Source organism: Topomyia yanbarensis, chromosome 1, assembly GCF_030247195.1.
Source record: "Topomyia yanbarensis strain Yona2022 chromosome 1, ASM3024719v1, whole genome shotgun sequence".
Taxonomy (NCBI): Eukaryota; Metazoa; Arthropoda; class Insecta; order Diptera; family Culicidae; genus Topomyia; species Topomyia yanbarensis.
In genome coordinates, this window is record NC_080670.1 from 1,286,840 (window position 1) to 1,306,938 (window position 20,099).

A 20,099-nucleotide genomic window follows, 5' to 3' on the forward strand; every position below is an offset into this window, starting at 1 on the left:
TGTGCCTTTGTGCCTATAGAAAACGCAATTTCCCACCGGTAGTACTTTAGAGGTCCAACAAAAAAATAAACTAGCACAACACACTCGTTATGCACTCTTGAGTCTTTTTTTCAACACTTTTTGTTTGTTTGTTTCGCCAGTTGCCAGCAACGACAACAATGACGATGATGCAACTGCCTTCACTTTGTTCCTGTTTGCTGCGATGTGTGTCATCTTCTCTGCCCTTGTTCACTCTCTCAATGAAACTTGAGTTTTTTTTTTACCCGGAGGAGTACATAAGCGTAAAACGTATCGTCGCCGGGGTAGTATGATGACGCACTAATCTTACAAGCCAGTCCATGAATGTTCTATCGAAATCGAAAGGCACATTTTACACCATTACCCCCGAAAACGGCTGCCAAGTCTGATGCGACGACGATGTTGAGAAGGCCTTTTTCCCAGCCTGACTCTGATTTCGATTTCGGACCATTTCATGGGGGTAGGTAGGGGAGACATTAGTTGGATGGCTGCGACTTGCATAGACTGCAGCGATAGAAGGGCACTTGAATGGCGACTGGGTGCGACTACTTGTTTTACTTCTTCTATTTTTTTTTTGCTACCGCTACAATTGTCGTTCACACCGCGGCGTTCATTTCTCCTTGAATGGCGACAACGGAGTTAAATTCGAAACGCAATTTGCCAGAGCAGCAAGCGATGCGGTGCGCAAACAGCATGGCAAAGCCCGCCACACCATGACACCGTCATCGCCGTCGTCATCGTCGTCAATGGATTGCTAGTCGGTTTTTGGCATGCTTTGATGGGGATGCTCGATTGAGGTTTGGTAAAAAAAATGGATAAAGCAAGTTAGTGAAAAATCCACTCTGATGAGTTTTTCTCAACATCTCAAACCCTCTGAATTGGTTTTTCTCTAATTTGGCGCAATTTTGGATTAAGTCTGTCATATTTGGATAGTATTTTTTTGGTTTTTTATGTCCTTCTAGGCTTTTCATTTGATTTTGTTTTTGACTTCATTGTCACTTATGTAGTCTTTCTTACAAGCTTTGTTTCTACAGTGAAGACCCGATTTTATCAGCCCCTGATTTTAGCTATCATTTTTTATCATCAGATTTTATCAGCTTTTTGACCCGATATTATCAGCTTCATATGAAAATAGTTGGTAGTTTGATGGGCTCTAGCAGACGAACCAAATTCAATTCGAGCAAATCCTTTCTTGAGCATATTTTACTTATCTTATAGAACTGAAATATGCAAAAAAAAATTTAATTCTTTTTTGAATTTTGCGCTGTTCAGGGGGTCTTAAGGGAAGTTTAAGCTAAATAATCAAGAAAGGTTATGAGGCTAAATCTAGGGACAAAAGAAGAATATTTTAAGAGCTTCGGTTTCTTAAAAAAAAGAAAAATATATGTCCCGATTTTATCAATGTCCCAGTTTTATCAGCCTAAAATTCCCCAAGGGGCTGATAAAAACGGGTCCTTACTGTATTAATTTCTGGGTTGTTGTATGCTTTGTTCTACTCCTCAATTTTTACTTAAACAATATGTTTCCGACAGGGTGCCCGGGTACATTTTCCTGTCATAAGCACGAGCTCCATGATTTGTGTATAACTCAACAGGCCAACCTGTACCTAAAATCCTAAAAAGATCATCACTGTGGAATTTACTAACCGATTTGAACAATTTTAAATATTTTAGATTTATGAAATGATCCACTTTTGCACCCTGCTGAAAGGAACTGCGTGTGTTCTACCAATGTTCCTGATCGAGACAAGCCTCAGCACTGGAATGCTATGAACTTCGATAGAATCCTAGGAATATAAGTGTCATTTTGGGACAATCTCCGAAATGGAAATTTGAACCATATTGCTAAATTTAGTGAAATTTACAAAAAAAGAGGGCAGGGAGGAATTTAAAATGCCATTTCACTTTTCCGCGTTTTGACATCGTTCTTTTAATGGTCTCGGAATTAGTGCACGGTGCTAATTGCAAACGAGCTTCGATTGTATCGTCATCAAGGTATACGGAGCTTTTGTCATATTCGACGTCGTGTTGCATATTGTTCTGCACTATGTCGCTTTCTGCCTTGTCTAAACTATTGAGCTGTAAACGTACCACATTATGCATATAATGGAGATGGATATGGAACACTTTCTTAAGCTTAAGTTCCACTTTCACCTTTATTAACTATTGAATCTCGCTCAAATACGCTGGTCACATACTCCGATCAGGCTCACACATGTCTTTTTTGAAACCAGACGGTATACTTCGAAAAACCAAAGCTGTTAACGAAAATTTATCTGCTACGATCTACTATACTAACAAGTAAAATTCGACATCTGGTGTGCTAAATCACAAACAGCCATCCAAACAATAATTGCTGCATCAAGTATCTCCAAACCAATAGCCAGCACACCCAGCGAAGCAATCAACAAAAACACAATCATAGTGCCTCAGAAAATCAACGTGCATTTTCTAAAACTCTTTTCTTCTACTTTTAGGTTACGAATTTTGGCTACTCGTTACCGTTTAACCATTGGCTGGGGAATATTTTTAATGTTACTCACTCGTTGACATCATATTGACAGAGATTATTTCCGTGTCGATCGATGGAGACGAATTATGCCAGTATCACGTCGTTTTACATAAAGACACACCGCTTTTTTTGAGGTGGCTCCTGAGAATAACTGTCACTCGCTCAATTTTCGATATTTCGAAATGAAAATTTAGGAAAATATTGTTCAAATACTGCATTATTGTATGAAAATCGACTGAAAAAATTAACGCTCTCTGTATCGCAAAAGAATTTTAAGTCCCAGTCCTAGTCCCAATCCCAGTCCTCAATTTCGTTTCAAATTGTTCCCAATTCCAATACTATGAAATTCCAATTCCAAACGCAATTATTCCCTATCCTATTCCTAATTCTTCCAAAACTAACATTTTGATCACCCCTATTTTTTTCTAACAAATCAACAAAAAGCACAACTGTGTAGTATAGCAGCAGCAGCAGCGGGCTGAGTCGCGATGCTACTATTTTGGGCGAACTGCAGTTTATTGCCCATTGTTGTTGAGCTGCATCATGCTCTGACTCTGGCGGTGAATAGGGACAAAGAGGGGAACGGGGATGGAAGAGCCTGAACCAGAGAGAAACCAAAATGGGGATGTTTTGTGAATGGCATCGATGGAAAATGACATTCTTCTTCGCGCTTCTGTGTGTACCGAGACACGATGCCCTTCCCTTTTCACTTTTTTTTGTGTGCAAAGAACGGAAAGACGAACTGGCGGAACGAGCTTTTTCTGTCAGAGTGTCGTCGCTTCGGGGAACCATTACAGCTTCGTTATGACAACAACGGGGTGAAAAGAATGCGAGATAAATGTATATAAGCTCAATAAAAAGCGGATATTGTTCATTGAAAAGTCCCAGTTAAGTTTGTTTATGATAAAGCTTATTTCGAAAGTTGTTCCTTTCCGGCTGGTCGGATGAAGCAGTTCTATGTTTGTGTCACAAACGATGTTATTTGACCGTACGACCTGGTCCTTTGACCGGAAGACCGGTCCCTCTCATCAGACAATCCCCTTGAACGAGCAACCGGCTGGTGGCGCGCGGTCCATTGGAAAGTGTTGAAATTCTGTTTGTAAGTGAAATGATCCTTGAACTGAAACGGAATAACTCCACTTGAGAAGAGCAGGCAACTTGAATGAATAAATGATGAGATTGCTGTTCGTTCTCTGCACACACACAAACCAACACACTTTTCGACTGTTTCGTACCGGTTCGATGGAAATAGTTTCGCAAGTGGAAGCCAAGCTGCCGTCGGCCAACTAAAACCACTAACGGAGAGGGGCCGGGAATCGACAGTTCTCCGTAGTTGTGTTTGCAAATATTTAGTTTTGAATAAACATTAAAACACTTTGCGGGTGCAGACATGGCATTTTTTTACTTTCTATGCGCTTTTCCATCTTGTTTGGCCAGAGCGAACGTGATGCCTCTCAGGACGGGTGCGAAAGTTGAGGATATTTTCGGGGCTTTTCGCTGCCTTATCGCAGGTCTAAAGTGTGTGGTTTTAAATCAGTCTGTGCATTTTTCTTTTTCCCTTTATCTGTTCAGATAGCGACTGACAGTTGGTATAATTTTAGATAAAAAATCCAATGTTGAAATGGAGGAAAGAAATTGACGATTATTTTACATGATTTGATTTATTAGTTCGATGTTCATAATAATTTTGGTGATTAAGTTAATTGGCCGAAAGCCATTTGGCCGAATGGGTCAATGAACCGAATAGACCATTGCGCGGCATGTGGCATTTGGTCGAATGGGTCATTAGACCGAATGGATCATTTGACTAAAAGGGACGTTTGACCGAATTAATCGTATGGTCTAATGAGCCATATGGCCGAATAGGCCGTTTGGCCGAATGGGTCATTTGACTGAATAGTTCATTTGGTCGAATGGGTCATTTGCCCAAATGCCAATCTGCTGTAGGCAGTTTGACCGAATGTCAAATTTACATTGTTTCACGCCATCGATATTTCAGAAAGAAAAGCACAGCTGCTTCATAGACAGTACTCACTATATAGCATCACAACATATTGGGCCCTACTCTCACAGTCACGTCACCTAGTGACTAGAAGAAAATTTCCTTCTAGTCACTAAGTGACGTGACTGTGAGAATAGGGCCCATTGTCTGCAAAACTTCAACAACGTTTTATCTAAACCAAAGCTTCCATAGCTTCTGTTCTTGATTCTCGAGATATCATCATGGACCAATCAGACGGTCACACAAGTTGTTTCAGACGGTCACACAAGTTGTATGACTATTTGTATTTAGTGTCCAATAGTCAGTTTGGTACAAGTCTGAGTTGACCGCCAAGCTAGCCCTAAGTTGTTGCTAGTTACTGATGAAATGAATTCTAATCTAAAAAATCCAACTTTTTCTTAGCATCGGTGTTTTTAGTACTATGCAAACCTACTGGTGATCGAACTATGTCTGAACAATTTGATCGAAAACGATTATAACTATCTTCATCTAAATTTGTTTAGTTAACTTTTCATTGCCAAGTGTTTTAAAAATGCGTGAGAAGTCCAATCTTGTATTCATATTTTTTTTCTTTTAAGAAAAGCAGCATCGTTAAAACTCTTCAACTGAAAAAAGTGGATAAAAACTATATTTTCTCCACTAAGGAGAAAATCAGTCTCCAGAATCCGACACCAACGTAGTTAACGGACTAAGCTAGCGCCGGATTGACGCTATCACCAAAAAACGAAAAGAAGTTCTGGCTAGTCCGCTAACTAAGTTGGTGTCTGATTCTGATGAGAGGAACTCAAAACGCCTCCAATAACTAATTTGATTATCATGTTGCCTATGGATAGTTTAACTCATCTTGCTTGTGAGATAAATGATGAATATGTTTTATGCGGTGAGATGGTTAGTCTCCGAGTACACGTATACCCAGAGCAAAATGATATTTAATTGTGTTTCTCTTGTGTTTAAACACTGGATAGCCGGCCATCGAGAGTGATTTACATTTTCCATAAACTACAACAATTTGAGCTCCAAACTATCGACTGTAGGAGCATTGTTAAAACTATGAGCTGGTCTGATATCTATAATCGCTTGAAAATATCGTATTAACATATAATTTTTATCAAAATCGTTTTCTACGACCATTCTCCATGTCATACAACACAGCCTTCAAAGATTGTAAAGTTGAAATCATATAGTTTATAAATGAAATACTATAGAGTATGAATAATATTTATAAAATGCAAAGGCAAAAAACTTCATAGAAGACAGCTTTTTGCTAGAATAGCTCTATCAAACGATAGAACTTATCTAGATAAGTTTTTACCTATCTAGATCAATAGGAAATGAGGTGAAAATAATGTTTACTTCTACCAAGAATACTTTACCAAAGTCTTCAAATTTCTCGGATAAATGCCCAATGCATCTTCGTGGTCTTCAAATGCTCTCCCATTATCGCGTTGCAATCGTTAATTCTGGTTTGACGCTCGTGATCAACTGACATTTCCTGCTTGCACTTACACAGGTCACGATTGAAAACCCGCTGTCGCTGAAATTAGTTTATTTTGGTAAAAGATGCTGGCAGTCGATTTTGGGGTGCTGGCCGCAGCTATTCTAGGTATTATTTGAATAACAGCCAGACATTTGATTGTGATGATATTGTAAACTGTTTCTTGAATTTAGTTTTCGTAGAATAACTTTCGATAGCAGTTTTTCTGATTAAGTTTTTCCGTAATGATCCGCTGAATAACTCTAAATATAACCTAAAACTGTCCTTGAAAAGTAGTTTCTAAAAGTAACGCATCCCAATTTTTCACATTGCGACATATTTTTTGTGGCCACATCGCAAGTATGTGCAGCTTTACTTCGATTATCCCATCGTTCACATACACGGGACACTCGATTTTGAACCTCGTGTTTTATGTCGTTGAGCAAAATGATTTTTTTTTCTCGCTTGGATGAATTTGTTAAATGCTATCGGTACAGAATTCCTGATATGATGGAACTGAATACAATCGACTTCCGTAAGTCTAAGTTTAATGTTTAATTTCAGTAAAGTTCCAAAACACGAATATTTCTGTCTAATATGAAAATAGGTTAATAACTATTGTATTTGACTGTAGAACCCCTTCTTGCTTTTGCGACCAAGACAAGTATTAATAATAATGTCCTTTCGACAATGCGCATAAGTTTAACCCTCAAAAAGGCAAGGCCTGGCTAGTTACAGTTCTCTATTTTCAATGGACTTGTGATTTGAAAAACAAATGATCGAGCGGCTTTCGATTCTCTTTCTGATAAAACGACAAAAAAAGCTTTTGATTTCATTGTGCCTTGTGAGCGATTCTCCTTGATGTCACAATTTTAGCTTGCCTTTTTCAGGATACTGATACGGTGCTGATGCGTTAGGCCGCAGTGGAGTGAGATGTTGTTCTAAAGCGTTGTTTTTTTTTTTTTTTTTTTTTTCGAGAGTTGTCCTACTGGAGCTGTAGAGCTAGGTTCTCGGAAGGGCTCCCCGTCAGAATCACATACTACAATTTGCAGACGAGACAGGCAATGTCGCCCAATAAAACACTGCAATAGGCCAATTGTAGCGGGCCGTGATTCTGAATGTGATATTCTTTGTGCAGTTCAGGCATGTGCGGGCGTAGGGACTCGGAATCGCGTGTATCATCGCGAAGGGCTCGAATATTTGTACGTTAATGTGCTCGATCGCGTGTGCGTTTGTATGTCGCGTGTGCTAACGTGTAACTTCGCGTGCATAAATTCTATTTCATAACCGTGTGCCTTTCGCATATTCGCGTGTGTTCTAGAATGATCGCGCGCGGACCGTGAATCTGATACTTAATTTTTTGTGTACGGTTCAGATTCCAGAAGGAAGTGGGCTCTTCCATATCATTAGAGATCCCAATCATGTCGTCGTAGAACGCGTGGTCTAGTGGATATGAGCTTTATTTTTTTTTTGATTGGTCCAACTGAATGTATGGACCTAAATTGCTAGAATAAAGGTTAAAGATTTCCAGACGTGACCGATTCATGATCGCGCATTTGCGGGTTTGCGTTTGAGATCGCGTTTGTAACTTCGTAAGTACTAAAACGTTCACACAATTGCCGCAGTGTTATCAAGTTTACGCGATCGCGGGCATAGGTGTGCGTAGATGATCGCGAAGGGCTTAAGCGTTCGTATGTTGACGTGTTTGTCCCGTGTGCTCGCGTGTATGTGACTTCGCGTGTATAAATTGGATTTTGAAACCCTGCGGCGATTTATATATTCACGGACCGTCATTCTGATCTTTAGTTTTCGGTGTACGGATCACATTCTGACAGGGAGAGAGTTACCCCATATCACTAGAGTTTCCGGTCATGTCGCCATGGAACGTTTTGTCTAGTGGATATGGTAGTTATTTTTCAATTTTATTATTTTTTTAATAATTAACAAGGACCTAGATTGTTTGTACCGAGGATAGATACTTCCGGACGATCCCGATTCATGATGGCGCGAGCGCGGGAGTTTGTAGGTTGACACTTGAGATCGTGTTGGTAAGTTTATGAGTGCTGAGATTTTCACCTTATCACCGGGGTGTAATCATGTTTGCGAGTTCGTAGGCTGCTTGGAAAATCGCGAGGGGCTCTAACGTTTGTGCGCTGACGTGATTTTGTAACGTGTGTTCTTGAATGGTTGCGCGAACCGTGAGTCTGATATTAAATTTTCAGTGCGCGGTTTGAATTCTGGCAGAGAGTGGGATCGTTTATATCGATAGGGTTCCCGGTCTTAATTGGTCCAGCTGAAGGCATGGACCTAGGCTTCTAGGATCAAGGATAGACTTTCGGACGTGACCGATTCGTAATCGCGTGCACGATGGCATTTTTGTAGGTTCCCGCTGAGACCGCGTTTGAGAATGTGTGAGTGTTAAGACGTTCACTATCACCATCGTTGTTGATTCAGCTGAAGGCGGGTGTAGAATGGCAGTATAGGACTCGAAAAGAAGAAATAAAAGACAATATATGAGAGACGTAATAGATTAGATAGGTACAAGATACAGCTGAAGTTATGATCATCACATGAGACATACATTAGTACTTCAAACACTACTAATACTTGAATAGCCAATCACCACACATAGCACATCCTTTCTCAATTATCTATTTGTTACTGGTTGATTGTTGGTTATGAGCTGGTGAATAGAGGAAAGGTATAGAACAGACAAAAGGCTCATATCAGCCCTCCCGGCCTCCTCGACACACCACTATCGAGGCGTATTGTAATCAACATCTTGAAGCGGGCTTCTTATATAAATCAAATCCTCAGTAGTCATAATGTTTGGTGGATTATTAACATGAGAACTAATTAACCTCTAGTAGTAGAACTTGGTGCAAATAAAAACTAAAAAGAGCGAAGGTCCTTATATTTAGATAACTCTATTGAATATATTGTGGCTTGATGATGTTTACAATACCGTCAATCCCATCAACCTGCGAGAGGGATGTTGTTCTAAAGCGTTGTTGATCAGAAAACATAGCTGTTAAGCATTTCAAGCAACGATCAATTGCACTCTTAAGTTACTCCAACTCTTTGATAAAAAAAACTTTACGAGTTCCAGTATTTTTCCAATACTACCAAAACTGAGGGTATCAATACCGTGGAATTAGTTCTCGTCAAAAAGAGTCGATATCAGGAAACCTAGCTCTGTTATAGCGTGCTTCATATGATGGAATAGGTAATGCGATCCAATTCAGTTTAATATGTGCGTACAAAAGAATTTTTTTTTTGGGATTATTCTCAATGCATATTGCATATTTGCTTCTTCCGACAGAAAGAAGACATATTTTTGGCATTTATATGTTTCTTAATATCCTAAGACTTTTTGGGAATTTCATTCAGATTTTCAGATTCTCCTCTCTTCGAGGCATCGCAGATATAAATAAGCCATCCTTGCCCCCAAATCGAACCAACATTTCTCTCTTGAAGATAATCAATTGAATAAAATAGACGATGCTGATAGAAACCCGGAAAAGAATCTACCAGTGAGGCACTTTCCGCTCTGCTTCCAACGCGAAGCGAATAATGTGCTTATGTTAAATCAACACTCCGGAGATATTTCTGACGTGCGGTTTGTCGTCAGCACAGAAGGGAAAAAGAGGTGGGGGGTTGCGTGAATGAGTTGCGGCACTTTGTTAGCAAGCGAGCAAATTCCATAAACATAACGACTTGACTGCTTGCTCTGGTGGCGTTCCAGCTTTTAGATCATGATTTTTATATTCACGACAGCAACTCCTCTTCTGTGCTTGCAGGACTTCTTAACGTTCGACCATGTATGTGTGAGTGTGTCTATGTTGAAGTGAACCGCAACAATGGGATGATTGGCGAGAAGAGAGGGAAATGGTATGCTATCATGTTTGTTAGATTTGGGTTTTCGGTGGAGCAGCATACTCGATAACTATTAAATCTGACACACGAGTATTTGCAGTCGCATTCCAGGAATTTCGAAAGCACGGCGGCTTTCCGCTGATACATTAGGGTGTGTCCTAATTTTAGCAGAGAACAAAAACATTGTTCGTACAAAAATATTGTTTTGGTTTGGGTCTCATAGTAGTTTAATATTCTTGTAAGTTATTTTAGGGACAACAGTTTCTGCGAACAATTCAGATATTGCGCACAGTACCTCACTTAGGTGCAAACTATCGCTTCCGCATGCAGCAAAATGTAGTGTTAGACTGAAATGTTTTACAAAAGAATTTTCAGTATTGGATGTATATTTCTTATTATTCACAATAAAAGGTCGGAGATCTCAATCGATTTGGGAGTCATTTATATAAATGTACTCGTAATACAGGACAGTTATGTTGTACATTTTAAAAACTGCTCGCGGAAATAGCGTCTGTCCCGAAAGGGACGGTTGAAACAGAAATGCAGTGCTCTTTCCACTATGTCTAATATTTCCCCATCACGAGGCTACGTAAATCAGCCCTGTAACAAATGAAATTTTCATCTTGAAGGATATTAAACCCCTTAAAACTTTTTTTTCTTCAAGTGGGCATTTTTCAACGAAAAATTTCGTTTCGATCCTTTACGTTAGTTGATTACGCGATTCAATCAAGTCATGACGTAAAATGAATCTTTCATATGAGTAAGTTCGAGAAAATTTGGATCTAAGAGACACCCTACTGCTACACCTTCCCCCTTCAAACCAATCCAGTGCAGTCATCGTTCCAGTTCAGTTGGGCCGCCGGAGTGTTTGTGTACTCGTCTGCGGCCAGTGGAAACCTGGCCCGTCCCTCCACCTGACCATCCCACCACTTCTTCCTTTGTAGTATAGATCCAGCTCTGTTCAGTGCCACATGTGCTTCCGAGAGAAAGTGGTGAGAATATCAAAGTTGGAACCGGAAAACCAGCAACCGAGAAATGTATAGCGTATAATCCTTCGATGGGCAAACATCTCATATATTCGAATAAATATCTTTATTTGTGTATTTGCATAAGAATCTAGGCTGTTTTCTGAACGTTATTGGATTGCAAATAGTGTTATTTATGTTTGACGTGCTTCAGCAAATAGGGGTTCCTTCTTGCAGTGCAGTGGCATCCAGCATCACACTGAAGTCTAGCTAGTGTAACCGTATATAAATCTCGAAACAAGCAGAGAAAGAGAAAGATATACCGAGAGAAAGAGCGAGAGGAGGAGGAAAGCAGATAAAGACATACACATGCCATTTGCTCGATGGTGATGCCAACTCGAGCCAGCATCAGCCAGAGAGTCCACACACCACTTATAGTGCATCATCATCAGTTGCTCGTCGTGGTCCGCCCCCCGCATTTAAGCTTCATTTTGCTCCTCCATCCAACCCCTCACCTAGGCCAACGGTCGGTTAGTCGGTCGCTTTGGTCGGTCGGTTGTTCGTCTTCTGCTCAATCCGACAAAGTTGAGTGAGTGCGAGCTGAGCATGGAGTGGAATCTTGATTACCCTTCTACTAGGACTGCCACTGTGGGATACCGGACGACTTTTGCTCCATTCATCGGAATGCCTCGCAAAAGGACGCAGAAGACGAAAAGGCACCCGAATGGGGAAAAAGGCTAATGTGCTTTCCTTAAAGCTGCACTTAAATCGAGCAAAATAAACGATCTATAATTTAGATTACACCACTTGAGAATTCCGCTGCACTCTGCTACATGCCGTGATATGGATACTTGATGCAATAGACGAGGGGGGGGGGGCGATCCTAGAAGGAGAAGGGAACCTTCGGAACCAGACGAGCAGCGGAATTCTGGAATCGTTTCAGCTTATTGGCAAGCGTGCCGGATGACAGTGACAAAGAGCCACTGTAAGCCGCTGACAAATTAATGGGTTGACCTAGAGGAAAAAGTTTAAAGCAATATTTTAGACCCGGATAGTAATCCATCTCTGTTTTAGTGGTATGTTCAACCAATGTTTGAATTGTTTAATTGATGGCTTTATAAGAAGTAACTCCCGAAGGAACATGTTGGATTGGGCGACGAAAGAAAATATTAAACGATGCCTGCTATTTTCAGTACTTTTTTGGCAATATAGTTTATTTCGCATTAACGAATCGTACGTGGGATTTGAAATCCAAATAGTGAGAGGAAAAATCGAAAACGAATCCTAACAAAAAATGCCGTTAACCCGAAAAAGCGACAGGTTAATGAATTGCAATGGATTCAAATAGAAAAAAAATAATCATCAATAGCGTGCAAATAATATAAACAAAACAAGAGACAGTTCAACGAACAACAAAAAGCAGTTCAGACTGGTGAAATCTTTTTAAGAGTTCCAGCGAAACGAGCATTTGTGACTTATGCTGTTTTTGATTACGAAACTGAGTACGGATGCAGCCCCAAACCGCTATCAGTTCATACGTTTTGACAGCAGTTGGAGTTAAAACCTGACCTAGTTTCGCTTCAAGCTAAAATGGCATTAAAAGTATTCATCTCTCCATAATTCTATTCGAACAGCTTTGATATGAAATAATATTACAACTATCCTTTGGTTGTGCAGATTTCGCTTGTTTTATAAGGGAAGCACTCCATTTGAAGCCTCGAAAAATGATCTAAATCTCATACTACTCAGTGACAGGACAAAGCGAAACGAAAAGACAATTTGTGTATCTAAGCAAACCTCTAGTCAAAAGTGATGTCCCGCAAGAAAAGGAATTCTGATTAAACTGATGAAAATTAATGAAATGGTTCGGTTTAGCAAGCTAATGCAATATGCACCATGCTATATTTCTCCCTAAGGAGAAACATTTAGGTACAAACCAATTTTCGACACTGTGGAGAAACATTGTTTAAACCCACATCTGCGCGGGAAGGACACAAAACATACAACTAACTTTCTTGCGGGACTTCACGCTTTACTAGAGGTTTGCTCAGAAACGCAAATGAATGGCTGGCGTCTACCAGGGGGTAATCCACATTTTTCATTTTTTTTTTACAGGAAAGCTTAGCTCAGCTTAGTTGACCGCCCGTGAGTTTCCCGTGATTGGTCAAAGCCTGTTGAATTTGCGTAATGCACCAATTGTATGATACTTGGGAGTAGTACATCATACTCTACGTGCAAACCAAAGACACTAAGATTATGGTATGATTAATAACGTAGATGGTCACGCCCATACAGGTCAATTTTTAGGATGTGAAGGAATGTTAGTTCAACACAATTATTGTGACCGAGAAATTCTGTGCATCATCCAAAAGTGTCGCAGGATACGATTGGGGTTAATATGTAGGGAAATGATTCAGGATATATCTTGGTATATATTGTGATTTAGTTAGGTACTCACACGCTTTCTCTTTTCATTTTAGATCAAAGTTTTCAGGAGTTTGATCTCCAGTAGAATCATGAATGCCCTTCGAATGGGCATTTTAATAATTATTGAAATATAATTATCTATAGACAATATGATCTTAGCAATATGAACGAAAGTCGCTCGCGATCAATTTCCGATAATTCGAAAAGAGTAATTTGAACTCCGAACAGCCGGCCATCGAGAGTATTGCTTCTTATTAACACTTCAATGATCATTTCTAAAGTTTGCAGTGCAAAGCAAGCGAACAAAAAATATAAAAGATATCCCAAATGAATGTGAAGAAATTCACTGCGAAATGTTAATGACAAGTTGGCATCTCCACTGTCCCTATCAGATACGTTCCCATAATTTAAATGTCAAATTGCAAACACAATGTTTATTATGCGAAATAAATATAACAAACACAACGGCAAGGGCTTTTGATTCATCGGTGGCCCTGAAGAAGAATAAATAGGACAAGAGTAATACTGGCAAAGACCGACTACCATATGAGCGGTTCAAACTCGTAAGAGTGACGCAGGGTACTACACTGGATGATTTTGAAGAAAAGACCAGTAGTGCGATTTTGCGAAGTTTTAGCTTCCGATGGCCTTACATTTTCTGACAGAGTCATGTTCTGGAGTGTTGAAATGTTTACCTCTGTTTAGGATAGCAAAAGTATTCAGACTTTCATGAGACCTCAAGAAATCACTTTTGGAGGTATTCGTCAATGTAGATTTGTCGATAGACGGTTCCAGATTTAATAAAAAAAACTGGTTTACTTTGACACATCTACAGATCGCTTGCCTTGCCACATAAAAAAATTATGTGTAATTCGACAGCTTCATCTTGGGCCAATTCAAAAAATTTTGAAAATTTGCTTGTTTTAAATACGGTAGCTGAGGTACAGGAACAAAAGATGCTAGTTTAATTTGAAGCATATAGTCAAAAGATTATCATGCCTAGCATCACTAATTCCAACATGCACTGCCTACTTCGATCATTTTCATCCAAATTGAAAGAAAGTACTTTGTACTAAAACTCCTATAGAAATATTGATTTATCCACATCTTTTCCGTCCCGCAATCAACTAATAACCATCGCTTTCATTGCTCTTTCGAACAATCCATCCTGCAAGTCTTTCGCTTTCCGATTTACCAGCAGGGTGTTGACCAAACAGGTCTGCTACGTACGTACACTCATCAGCACTTTCCGAGTATAGTCGGTTCCCCATTCAACGACTACTCATTTGCCGATTCCGCCCAAACAGTACGAAAACGAAGTCTCATCAGCAGCACACCAGGTCCAGAAACAATACTCGCGGTGTTCTAATTTGCTCAACTATCCACACGCGGTTCCGAAGATTATTCGCATGTGGGAGCATCCCGTAATTCCCACGATACCCAACAATGCATCGCACAAGAACAGGAATATTTCCCCCGTTACGGATCTCAGTCGTTGGCAGAATCCAATTTTAAAAGGTTCATGTTTCATTTTCTGATTCAATCACGTGTGCGCTTTGGATCGCCCCTTGGATCCTGGGAACCAGCCTCGGATCCCAAGCAGATGGATGACGACGTTTTGGCTGCGTTCGGTGTTTCGCCCATTGCGTACAAAAGCCGCTGCTGCAGTTGAAACTATATTTGTATGCGAGATTCATTATTGAAACGGTAAATAATTGAAAACGCGAAACAGTACCGGACGACGAATGCGTCGTTGGTGCCTCCGCTGGCTGGTGAATGGATGGCCCTCAGTTGATGCATTGCATAGCACACAGCTCACTCACTCACTCACGTTTGCGAACAACAGCAGCCAGAAGAGCTTTCTAGTAGAATATTCAAATGATAATTTCCGAAGCTGAATTGCGGAAGTATCGCGCGACCGTTGAGAATGTGGTCCTCGTCCTCCCCCCTCCATCACAGCAGCAGTACAGGAGGCGTTGAGTTTTGTCCCAACAACAAACCATCACCGACGACAACGACGACTCAACGTGCGTTTGAGTTGCGGTGTGTATTTGCAGGCTACCTGGATCCGCCGCAAACCGTCATTATTATGCGCAGTCGATGGAACAGGGGTGCCAGATTTGATGAAGCAGTTTCATCATTTTACTTGTCAGAGATGCTGGTTATGTTTTAAGCTTTTACATATATTTTCCGTTCAAAACTAGTTACCAGAAAAAACTTCCAATACACCGATCGGTTTAAAATTCTGGCAGCACTTACTGCTACAAGCAAGAGCTAAACAGGTACTGGCCGCGCCTACTGTTTCCAATAAGCCTACACCAGTCCAGCGCAATTAAATTGCTTTCAAGAGAAGCGCTCTAGCGTCTATCGTCGCCTCGTCGACGTCGTCGTCGTAAGGAGATCCGTTTGCCCTGTTTGCGAATTCGAAACGAGCTTCAGAATGTGTCCGGCAGATAGTGACTCCCGAGGGGATACTTGCCGAGTAAAACGACCGCCCGGTGCTGGCGATACATGGTCGTGAAAAACACATTTCCTCGCGATGAAATATTAATCCCGAACAGTCGTAAACTGTCGCTACCTTATGACATTAAAGGGACCCGCATACGAAGCACCCTGGGCGAGCCCCCTCTGCAACATTGGCGAAATGACTGGATGACAGCCGTGTGCATTTTTCAGAGCACGGTCAGCGGTTGATGGGAGTACAAAAAAGTAATAAGCCGGTACCCATTCGCGATGGTGCCCTTCAAAGCACAGAATTCAATATGCGTACATGGTTCCAGTGACGATTGGCGTGTGGGACACTTTTCAGGGGTGGGAATCCACCTGCGAGTGGGTGTTTGTGCGAGTGGGTATTTTTGTATTAGAATCGCAAATGAACCCTGTTAGGTTTGCCAGCTGTAGACCGTTATGTATCTGCCATAAACCATGCATGAATTATCCTCCCGGGTTTTAAATTATTAATTTGTACTGCTGCAAATTGCTGGCTGGTTGCTGCTGCTGTTGTTGGCACACTGGAATTAAGTTGGATTTTAGTTTTTGAGCGGCAACTTTCCAGTCGCTTTGATCCTGGAGAGTGTACACACGTTTTGTAAATGAAATCCCGAAGGGTTTTAAGCTCATCCCCAACCCACTATCCGCACATTTCACCCGATGGGGGGCAGAGCACAGATAACTACTATACACAGGTGGAATACAGATTGAAGCCGGACGGAACAAGTTTTGCAAATGAAGAATCAATTTGTCGGTACTTTGCTCTTATTCCTGTGGGATTAACTTGTTTTAGTTAGTTCGTAGAGGGGCAGCAGGGCAACGAAGAGACGAGAAATTTCGGAATCTACTATTTGCGGTCACTTTGAGGAGTCAGATAAGTTACATCAGATAATTAAATGCTTTCAACGATTTAGCTTAAACCTTTCTTTAAATAATCCATTTGAGACTAACAGATCGGTCAATTTATTGCATTATTTATTTACATCTAGTAGAAAGTTGTATGTACGTCGTTCCAATGAATGGGTACCCGTTGATTGAGTAAAAGAGATCTCTATTATCGAATCCTCAATTTCCTTTGGAACTCGTATATGAGACGCTCAAGGGGTTCTACAAGCTCGAATATTAACTATCTGAAGCGAAAAAGATGTTATATATAATTTTGTAAATATTCCCTTATCCTAAAATCAACTAAGGCTGTTTGTCGAATCAAATACAGAAACGCTAATGATGTGACCATCACGAATACGCCAGACAACCTTGATTGAACCCCTTCAACACCAGTTTGGCCGTAACGCGGGTGGCGGCGTGAAAACTGGCGAATAGGGGTTGAGAACAGCTCGAAGCAACATCTGATGTTGCTCCAAATGTACGTGATATCCTAGACTGACTTTGATAGTTTCACTTCTGTTTGAATATTTTCGAGCCTTATCAGTTACAATAAGGCTGGTTTTCTTATCACAGGTACAGATCCCTTGCTAGATCATGAACTTTTTCGCTAATTTATCCGCGAAAAACTACTTCAAACTGCTAGGATCCTCGCCGCGAGCAAGAATATTATAGAATTCGGGGTTTTTTGTTGTAGATTTCATCGTCGAACAAGACATCCATCGAGTTTCGTCAGCACCCTGATTAACCTTTGTCTTTTGTCTTTGATCTTTGACTAAGCTTGCAAACTTGCGATTAAACAAAATTTTTAGGTCGCTTTTGTATCAGAAACTGTAAAAGAATTAATTGTATTTTTCAAGTATTCTAATAATATTTTTAAAATTTAAAATATTTTTTGGTACTTTCGTAATAAAGTTTTTGGTAACTATCTCAGAGCTATTGCAAAAGGATTCGTCTAAAACTTTTCATTTGATTATTTCGTTCTGTTCACCATACCTCTTACTCTCATTTCTATTCCCGCATAACGACATTCTTCAAAGCTTATACAAGATTTCTTTGGTGAACTACAGGATTTTCTAAGCAACTATTATCAAATAATGAGCAGCAAACATAATGAAGTCAGTGTGCAATCCGCCAAAATCCGCGTCCGTCATAATGCGACTCAACGTAAATGTTCCTGTATCCCAATCAAACCTCTCCAGAATTTTAATCGGAGTTCGGATGTTCATTTAACGCGTCTTGCTGAAATCAGTCAAAATTCCAACTAGTTTGACTAGAATATGTCTTGTATTTTTCTGTGTTTATCTGATTAAATTCAATCGGCAAACATCGAACCTGTTAGTCTGGTTTAAAGATGCCGTAGGCTCTTCCATCTCAGAAACAATCAATTCCCCTTCCCTCCCATCGTTTTATCTCACTTGCCTCAAATATAAAAACGTTAACTGTCGACGAAATAGCTAGATAAGATTTGCATTGTTCTATGTAATTTGAATCAATTACTCATGACGATCTTTTTACGCTAAAGTACCGCGTATAGCAAGCCCTAAGTTTGCGTCGCTAAAACAACAAAAATGATCCATAAAAAATTGAAAAACGATCCATAAAAAAATTGTCCATGTTCCATAAAACAAAACTGAAAATCCATAAAACAGTGTGAATGATCCATAAAAAGGGTGATTAATTTTTCGAGTGCATAAGCACATATTAATTGATCGTTTTACATTTTCTTTTCTAATGGATCGTTTTGTAAATATGAACCATAATTTAACGTTAGATATATGAATCATTTCTAATGTTCATTTTTACATCTTCTATGGACCAAGAAAAATTATTTAGCAAACATTTTCATCAAATTTATGGAACATTTTCTGACATTTTATTGCTCCATTTTGTAATACTGTGGAACATTTTTGTCGATATTATGGAACATATCGACTTGTTTTAGTGTACATTGTTGATATTCTATGGATCAATGTCAGTTAATTTATGGCGCAAAATGTATCATTTTATGGAACATTTCCAATATTTTTATGGAGCATTGGCTGAATTTAATTGATCTTTTATTACTATTTTAGTGCTTATTTGCGACCATTTTATGGTTCAATTTTACATAATCTATGGATCAAATCACTCTTTTTTATGGATCATTCGCACTGTTTTATGGATTTTCGGTTTTGTTTTATGGAACATGGACAACTTTTTTATGGATCGTTTTACAATTCTTTATGGATTATTTTAAATATTTTATATGCAAAAGTATATTTTCCCACCGCGTATATGTACCTTGACGTGACGTTGAAATACCCGCCGCGGTTATCGGATAGAGCCTGTCCGTATATGATTAGCCGATGACTCCAAAGACTCCCTACTTCAGTCAGTGAATTCAATACCGATAAGAGGTAGTAAGCAAGTTTATTCACAGGTAGTTAATGTTTTTCTCAACTTAAGCAGGCCCTACTTTACGAAATTCGTTCACAATTTTGATTTCTATAAGGCGATGTATAAACTACCTCAAATATAATAATGTAACAATAAGCAGAAAATATTGTGTTCTAACAGTACATAATCATCAACAAGTACCGCATACAATCTGAATGAGAATGAAATATACTTTTATGGAGAAGTGCTTAAAGTAGCTACGTCTATGCCATTTTCCTCTGAAACACCCTTTCATTTCTTGCCATCTGATGGAAAAGTTTCTAATGACCTCTACGAAGGAACGTCTTTTGATGAGCTTTGATTTTTTTTTTCCAAAAACCCGATGTATTATCGGTAGTGACATCCGAAACGTGATAAACAAATTGTGCTTTTGAAATTTGAAGTCCTTGCAGAAGTCTCCAGCTTTTTCGAAAAAAGCGAAATACCCAAAAATCTCCAAATTACAACCAGAGAATGAAGGGTTGATGTTCTCTTTTTATTGAGAACTGAATCTACAAACCTTTTGATAATTCTGATCATCGCAGCGTTTCTCTCCCTATAGTAAAAACACTCTAGAAGCAGTTAATTGCCTAATGGTCCTTCAATTGAAAATGCATGAACTCTCCGTGGAATACTGCCAAAAGAATGCGCAATCAAAACATAACGAACGAAAACGAGAAATATTCGACATGAATAATTTTAGACTGTACAAGAAAGCTATACATAGAATGCCCGTTTTTATCAGCCCCCGATTTTATCAGTTTTTTACCTAATTTTGGCCTAATTCAGCCAGGATTATAAGATTGTCTTGGGATTGAAGAAGAACATTATTACAACTTCGGTTTATTGAAAAGAAATAAATATGTTTTGTTATTGTTTCCATTTTATCAACCCAAAATAAGCCAAGGGGGCTAATAAAAACGGGTCTTCGCTGTATTTGGATTTAGTTCATATAATTGCCGCTAGGAATGACATAATTGAGTGATCTTTTCCGAAGATAGAATTCTGAGTTATACTCCTGCGATGTTGAAAA

General features: G+C 39.6%; 1 protein-coding gene across 10 annotated transcripts in view; it reads right to left on the bottom strand.

Moving 5' to 3' along the window:
* Nucleotides 1-20,099, bottom strand: part of LOC131676570 (nucleolysin TIAR) — a 557,873-nt gene that overhangs the window by 23,028 nt on the left and 514,746 nt on the right. The gene's annotated exons all lie outside the window — the stretch shown is intronic.